Raw genomic sequence first — 8,135 nt, 5'->3', positions numbered from 1 at the left:
TTTTCAATAAATATTACTTACTTTCATGCTGTTGGAAATACTTGCATATAACGAGCAAGAAGCAGTACTTAGAATCACAGCATGGTTTGGGTTGGAAGGGACCTTTAGGATCATCCAGTTCCAACCCCCTGCTACAGGCAGGGACTCCTCCCACCAGACCAGGGTGCTCACAGCCTCATCCAGCCTGGCCTTGAATGCTTCCAGGGAGGGGACACCACAACCTCACTGACAACCTGATCCACTGTCTCAGCCCCCTCACAGCAATGAATTTATTCCTAATATCTCTCTAAATCTACCATCTTCCAGTTTAAAACCATTTCCCCTTATCCTGCCACCACACGCCCATCTAAAAAGTTCCTCTCCAGCTTTCCTGTAGCGCCCCCACTACTTCATGAGGAAATTCCACCAACAGCTGTCAGTCAGAGCTCAGGAGGGGATGTGTTGGTTAAGTAATCCCCAGACAGTGACTCGATGTGCTATGAACTACTTCTGGTGTTCTGTGATTAAGTTTCTGTGGTTCCATAAGTGCTCACGGTTTTATAAAGACGAACTCAAAGGCATCTCAGCCCCAGAGAGGTCACTCGGTCTGTCAGAATGCCGTAGCCTCAATGTAGCAGACATTTCCTGTAAGTGTTGTTTAGCCAAATGACCATGTAAGATATTGGGTTGTTTACAGTACCAGCCTAACCACGTGACATTAAACAATGAAGAACCAAAAGAGAACATCTGTGGAGAGGATAGGCAGAGGCAGTGGGACAATGTTATCAGATGCACCTCACAGGGTGCAGTTTTTATTCCTCTCTCTCTGCTCCGTAAGATAGTTCTGAAAACACAGGAACAATCCTTAGAACTCCTTTTAGCACAACAGATGAATAAGAAAACAAGTTTCAGTATTAGCTCTAGGGAGATTATCCCTTTTCCAGAGTAAAGTCTTATTTTAGCTTTACCTCTCTGGCTGTGATTAGGCTAAAATATCTGAGACTTCATTCTAAAGAGAAAAAAATGTTTCTGCGGAAGCTAATGCCAATCAACCAAACCAAAAATTCTGCTATTGAATTTTGCCATTTGTAGCTAGGTCTCACCATTCCTGCAAAGCAGCCTTTTGCCATCCCTTGAAGTCTTTCAAATATCCAAACACAATAAGTTTCACATGCATCCACTGTTTACTAGTCTAACGTAATCTCTAATTAGTCAGTTCTGCTATATTGGTAATTCAGTGCCCCGTGTGATTCCTGTTCATGTCGGTAGGAATTCTTTAATGATGGCACTGCTCACTGCTAGGTCATGTCAGTTTTGTTTTTCTCTTTAGTTATTAGGGAAAAAAGATAAATACTTTTCTACACTCAGTTGCTAAAATCTCCCTTTAGCTCTTTTAGGACATTTTGGTTTTAGATTCTGGATTTCTTGTGTTTCATTCCTACAGAGCAAAGAAGCCTCTCCACTTATAAGGCAACAACTATCGAAAACAAACAAACAAGCATTTGGGCCAACCTTCTCCCATCTAAGTACTTACGTTTTGTAAGTTCTGCGATGGGGAAATGCATCAGTGTCACCTGGGAACTCCTGCTCAGCCCATGCTGCTTTTCAGTTATGACCTGTCAGCAAATTCAAGCAGGGTTTGTACAGAGGGATGTGGGAAAGCTCACTAGACTTTTCAGCAGTAAGTAGCAGCTCTCAGGTGCAGATCTTAGAAATGGTAATTTCCTGACTAAAGGAGCTCATGCTTGCATGACAAGGACAAAACAACTGACTTGAGCAGCAAGACATTGCTCTAATAAATGAAACACCTTTGCAAAGCAAGTTCTATTCATGAAATAATTTATGGGAAAAAATGCAAACTGACAGTGCAGTGTTTTTAGCTTGCAATAACTTCAGTGCAAGTGGGGTACTGTCACTGATGATCAAAAAGTGTGGGTATTAGAGGCTCTTTTTCAAAACTGCAGTAAAAGCAATGAACTGCAAAGCTAAATTATGAGTTCATAAATTGTTGTTTAGAGCTTAATTAGGCGTGTATAAGACTGTGAACATGAGGTAGATGGAAAGAGAATCTACCTGTCAGTCTATGAAACAGTCCTCAGGAGCTGACAAGGTTACCTATTTTACTGCCCTATTTTTAAAAAGTCATATTAAATGCTTATGGATAAATGTATCATTGATAAATCATTTAGTTTCCTGTTAAATTGCAACAGCACCATGGAAATAACTGCTTTTAATAAGATTCTAAGGTTCCTGGGCTGTCTCCTAGTTGAAAGGGGAAACCTAACTTTTCCTGATATCTGATGTTACAGGTTCTCAAACTGATCCTTACTACACAGAGAGTTCAGTTCCCAGGATCCCTCCCACTTGCCCTAGGTGAGTGCAATAAGATAGGACTAAATCTCTTCTCTGTTTGCATTGTTTCTGAAAGAATAGCACACCTTATTCTTGCCAGAGTTGCTTAAGATTTACTTTTAATTCCAAGATAAGGTTGGTGAATAAGATAAGTTTATTCTAAGAGAATATATTAGTATAGGAGGGGATGTAAAGTACGTAATAAAAAAGCAGTTTGAAGTGATGCTTACCAAATAAGTTTTCCTTTCAGTTGCTTCATGCTCACAGATAAGGCAGATTTACTTTTTGGAATTTTCTTTTTCTGTCCCTTTGAACCAGATTGCCCCAGATAGTTTTCTAAGACATGTGGTCATTGCCACTCAGATCAGGATGGTTCCTTCTGTGCTGAACAGCGTGCATGTTCAGTCCTGATTTTAATTCCATTTGGTTAGAAGTAGGAACTTCTCCTTGAGGGGTTTCTGAAGGTGGTCCTTGTGTGTTCACCTGAGTTTGAATTTCTCTCTTTTGGAAGATTTTTGTTATCAGACCTTCAGGGTCCATTCGTGTTACTCGTCTCATTGCTTGCCATTCCTTTTACACTCTGTATAAAAGTTGCACCTGCTAACAGGATAGGTTTATTCCTGTAACACATAATGCCTGCTTCAATTAGCATTACCACTATCTCCTCTACACACAGCTTTGAAGCTCTTGCTCTGAAAGTTCCTCCCTTACTGCTTCTGACTGTGACACTGGAGCCAGCATAGCTTGAGGTACTTCCTCATTGCCAGCAGACTGCACAGTGGACAGAACCGGTGGTGTGCACAGAAACAGGGCTGTCAGCTGATGAATGGAAAGGTGGTACGGGGGATGCCGCCGCCTGGAACAGCCCAGTGCAATTAAACTTGTCACTGAGTCAGAGCCCAAATGTTTCTGCATTTGTTCCAGGACCCACCTGCTCTTCTCTTCCTTTGTCTGGCTTCAGTCATCAAGAAATTGTTGCCATATGTCCTACGAGGAAGCCTTCATTTTTCAGAGCAGCAGGACAGGGGAATTTTGCTGAGGTTAGAGACCTGAGAAGAAGTGATTCTGGAGCCTCGCACCAGCCAGCCACTGAGCATGAAAGTACTTCACTGAGACTTTGCTAATTACATCTTGATGTCCCATCTGATAAGAGGCCCTCTGCAAGCATTTGGGCCTTGTCCAACGTGTGTCCATTCGTGAGAGGTCATTATAATAATGTAGTCCCCTCCACAACACACACAAATCCTTAATGAGTAACAGTTGGGCACAGCAGCAAGTAGAGTTTCTGAGAGCAACTTCAAGTCACGCACAAACTCAGATATATGTTCTCTCTCCATGATTCCAAGAACCAATATTTGTATTGACAGTAAATTTAACCTGTTTTTACAATATATCATATTTGTGGGGCATATTTGAAACAGGGCCATGAAAATGTAAGTAGCCCAAATGAAATGTTCCATCCTTTTTAGTAGCAGCTACCACTGTTTGAAGAGTGAGATACAACATATCTGCATATAACAAAACCAGTTCATAACACTGGCTTGCTCTGCTCTTACAGAGATCAAAATATCATAACATCATTTCGTAACATTTTGCCTACACAGCTTTCATGTGGTGAGCAAATCTGCCTGACACATTACTTCTTGATTTACTTCATCCTCTTCTTAATTTTGACATTTTTATTTAGCCTTATGATTGTGTTTGCTTTTAATAAGGAGTAGTGAGCACTAAAGATTTCATAGCAACACTGGCTCTGTCGCCTCCTCTTATTTAAATACAATTACAGCATTGAGAAAACAATGAAGAGCTTAACTGTTCTCAGTTTCCATTTGGAAGTACCATATTATAATGAAATTCCACAAGAAAAAAAAGGTAGAGTAGCCAAAAAATTTAAAAGCACATCACTACTTTGTGAAACTAATCACCAGAACATAAAGCCATGCTAAAGGTACGGAAGCATCAGTGACTGTAGACACAATTTATAATTACAAGGAATATAAATCTTTATGCTCTGGACTTCTAGTTCTTAAACTATTGCTAGCTGTTCTGTGGAAGAAACGTGTGTGCATGCCAGGTAGTTTGCTTTTCAGATTTTTTGCACTTTTTATGAACTACTTAGCTACCATCAGAGAGGACGTGAGAGCACTGGCCTGATTCCCAGGCACAGTGAAGGTGCTTCCTCTCTTCCTGACTACACCCATTTCTATTACAGAACTACTGTGACACAGTGGAGAAATACTGACTCTGAGATCCTGCAGTTCATAATGCTACAGGGGACTCCTGAAGCTGAATGGAGCACTGTTCCTGCCGTGCTCCAGTTGGGTGAATGCTATGAATCGTATGATGGATGGTTCTGGGGGTGCACTGCTGCTTTAAACAGGAAGCTCCTCTAGGATCATCCCAGCTCACAAATGAGGCCACTTCCTTAACAATACAATAACAGGAATTTGATCAGAAACTTCAAAATTTGATTCTAGAAGGTTGCTTTCATTCTTGCATTATCTCCAGTTACTAGTTATACAAGTTGTGCTTGTTTAAAAAAACAGGCTTTTCACACAGACAAATCTCGCTCTTTTATGATTGTTAAAATATCATCCTATTTTTGTCTTTTTTTTTTTTTTTTTTTTGCCTAGACCAGATTTACATTGCCAATATCACATATGATTCTGTAGGAAATACTTCTAAGAGCTTTTCTTATCCCTATGCGATACACCAGGAGAACAGGAGTTTTAGACACACGCTGTTCAGATGCATGTGGCTCCAGAGGTAAGCCTCAGCCTCAGCCCTCCTTGTTTTCATTTGCTAACCTCTATACAGATACAAGAAGTACCACAGCAAAATATAACAGAATGCTCTATACTGCAGAACTAAATTACTATCCTTGTTTTGACTGATAAGATTTGCTTTCAGGAGCACCAGGAAAGGTCGAGGGTAGGAAATCATCTCACCTAGTGAGTGCTGTGTCCAGTTCTGGGTTCCCCAGCACTGGAGAGGCACGCGCATAGTGGAGCAAGTTCTGTGAGAGAAAGGTGACCCAAAGCAGAGCATGTGTCGTACAAGGAGAGGCTGAGGCAGCTGGAATTGTTTAGCTGGGAGGAGGGAAGGCTCAGAGAGATTTTATCTGTGTGTGTAAATACTAAAAGGAAGGTAGTAAAAGAACCAGCAGAACCAGCATCTTTTCAGTGCTGTCCAGTCAGAGGACAAGAGGCAATAGGGTGAACTGAAAGACAGGAAATTCCAATCACATAGAAAAAATACCCTTTTTGCAGTGACTGTAGCCAAACACTGAAGCATGTTTCCCAAAGGGGGTGAGGAGTCTTTTGCCCTGAGGATCCTCAAATTCCAACTGGACAAGGCACTGAGCAACCTTCTGTGCTTGTGCCAGGCTTAAGCAAGGTGCAGCTGGTGCTAGGTAATCTGATGGTGTCCCTTCTAGCCTCAGCTATTACTGTTCCATGTTTCAATCAAATTAGGGCAGCCTGAAAGTTTTCAGATAAAGTTTGTCCTACACAAGTGGAGCCCATCAGCTCAAGAAGCCAAGCACAGCCTCAAGTTATTGTTGCCCAAGAGTTTATAGTCATGAATACAGGATTTGTGCATACCAGAAGTGAAATGCACACGGACAAAGGCTTGAAGAGCAGACTTCAACAGTTCCCTTTGGCAGTCTATTCTAAAACACTACTAGATGACCTCCAAACGGAATTTCCAAGTGAAAAGAGACCTTTGACTGAAAAAAGTCACAAAATCCTCTCAAATTGCTGTTGAAGTCTGTTCATTCAAGGAACCTGCTGGGAAACAGTATGATTCAACCATGCACAGAGTTGTGTTGTTAATATATTTGAAGAACGTGATTAAACTGCTAACTCTTAGAAATAGCTAATTGTGGCTTTTCTGGATATTGTGCAACTATGTCATTAGAGAAAGGGAAAATACATGGAGATGCTTCTCTCCACTCTTTTACTGAATCTTTTCTCAGAAATTAAGTTACACTCCAGGCCTTTGGAATTGTCTGGCCTGGTGCCACAACTTGAGTAGTGCTGTGGATAGAGCTCATGTCAGCTACTCCTTTCCTTGCCTTGAAAAAAGAGTGGTTTTTTTCCTAGCTGTGCTCAAACTTACTCTGGATTAAATTCTCTTTCCCTTTTTTTTTTTTTACCCTTCATTTCCCCTCTCACCTCCTTATGGGTCATGGCACAGCACATACCTATAGGCACACTGCACTTAAGCTTTAGGTTCTCTCTTGGATAAGAGATGCTGAAGCCTCTGTTCCTCTGTATGCTTCAGCAATTCAGTCATTCCTCTTGGATCTACAGGGTAATCTGTGCAGGCCTTAACAGAAATGTGACAACTTCCCTACTTTATTCTGATAGACTCCAGTTGTCTCTTTTTGGCCAATGTGAACTAATCTGTCCAGAAAAATTCCAAACACTATTCAGTTACAGATGGGTTCTTACATGCTTAAGAAAGAAGGTGAAGCTGGACCTGCATTTCTCCGCCATGTGCTTGGTGACCTTTCTTCAAACTATTATGGAAGAGGACTATCAGGGTCTCCAGCACGACGGTTCTACATAAAGAATAAAAAGATATCCTTGTTCTAAAATTTTACACTGAGAGAAATGCCACAACCATCAGTTAAATTATTGAGTCCTGGCAAAGGTATGCAAATTGAGGAGGAGTAAAGCTGCATCACGTAAGATAAAAAATATTCACTATTCAGTCTTTGCAATGCATAACTATTTATCTCATGTACATGAAGCCTCCCATAGATTATTAAAAAAACTGTCACAATCTCATATATTAAATTGAGCAGCACTATGCAGTAGGAGTATATGTGTGTGTTTTATACCTGATGTGAAAAAGCCTGTTGACAGATATGCTTGTTTTGAAGGGATTATATGGTGTATGCTCTTTAATTGCACAATTCTCATATTTGCTTATGTACACACTTTGGTTTGTCTGACAAGTTGAGAAGTGCTCTTTCTTTTTTTTATCCCATGCTGCCTTCTATCCCAGGTCATAACACCCATATGCATGCTGTGCTGCTTGGAACTCGAGGCTCTGCTATCCCAGGAGGAGCGCTGGATGTTTCCTCCAGGATTCAGTAAAACAGCCAAACCCTTTTGGGAAAGGGTAGTTTGCTTTCTTTATTAGCCCAAAGCTAGACACTGTTTAAATCCTCCAAAAATCTGCACTTTGCTAATCTAGCTCAATGCTGCATAGAAAAAAAGGAAAAAGGGGGAAAAAAAAAACATGGATTTTCTTTATGCCTGCAAGGCATGCATTCTTATTGGGGAACAATGCACAGACACCGTACAAAGACACTATGGTGCTAAGCAGGAGATAAAGCAGAAAGAGAGGATGCAGTATGGATATGGAGGAGCTAATACACAGCTACCTGGTGGGTTTTCAGAGAAGGATAGCTATCATTGCCTACATTGTTCATTTTTTCTCTGCAGAGAGAACAATACCAATGAAATTGCCTCAAAACTCCAATGTCTCAGTCAGGAAATGGCAGAGACTGGCTATCCCAGCTTGGTGTCTGGTGCTAGTTATACCTGATAGATACACATCATCTTACAAGGAACGCATCTAAAGTATTAGCTAGCTTTTCTCAACGGTCTAAAATGGAGTGGAATACAAATATCCACTTGTTTTCACCATTTGAAATGGTAACCTCAAAAAAATTATTGCCTTGTCCTGAAGGATTAAGAGAGTGCTGGGAAACATTCATGAACACCTACTTGGGTAAAGCTCCGCTTCACCATGTTCTGAAAAAAACGAGCAGCCCGGGATAGCTGAAACCT

The 8,135-nt window shown here is 41.0% G+C and overlaps 1 long non-coding RNA gene across 1 annotated transcript; it reads left to right on the top strand.

Moving 5' to 3' along the window:
- Positions 1-491: 491 nt before the first annotated feature.
- On the top strand, positions 492-7,919 carry LOC128083803 (uncharacterized). The gene is made up of 3 exons (XR_008208195.1): positions 492-2,352; positions 4,544-5,097; positions 7,345-7,919. It is a non-coding gene; the product is annotated as an uncharacterized LOC128083803 (long non-coding RNA).
- The last annotated feature ends 216 nt before the right edge of the window (positions 7,920-8,135 follow it).

Source organism: Tympanuchus pallidicinctus, unplaced genomic scaffold (assembly GCF_026119805.1).
Source record: "Tympanuchus pallidicinctus isolate F22 unplaced genomic scaffold, pur_lepc_1.0 scaffold1, whole genome shotgun sequence".
NCBI classification, from domain to species: Eukaryota; Metazoa; Chordata; class Aves; order Galliformes; family Phasianidae; genus Tympanuchus; species Tympanuchus pallidicinctus.
Note: the sequence above shows the minus strand (reverse complement) of the source record. Positions and strands in the feature narration are given on the sequence as shown.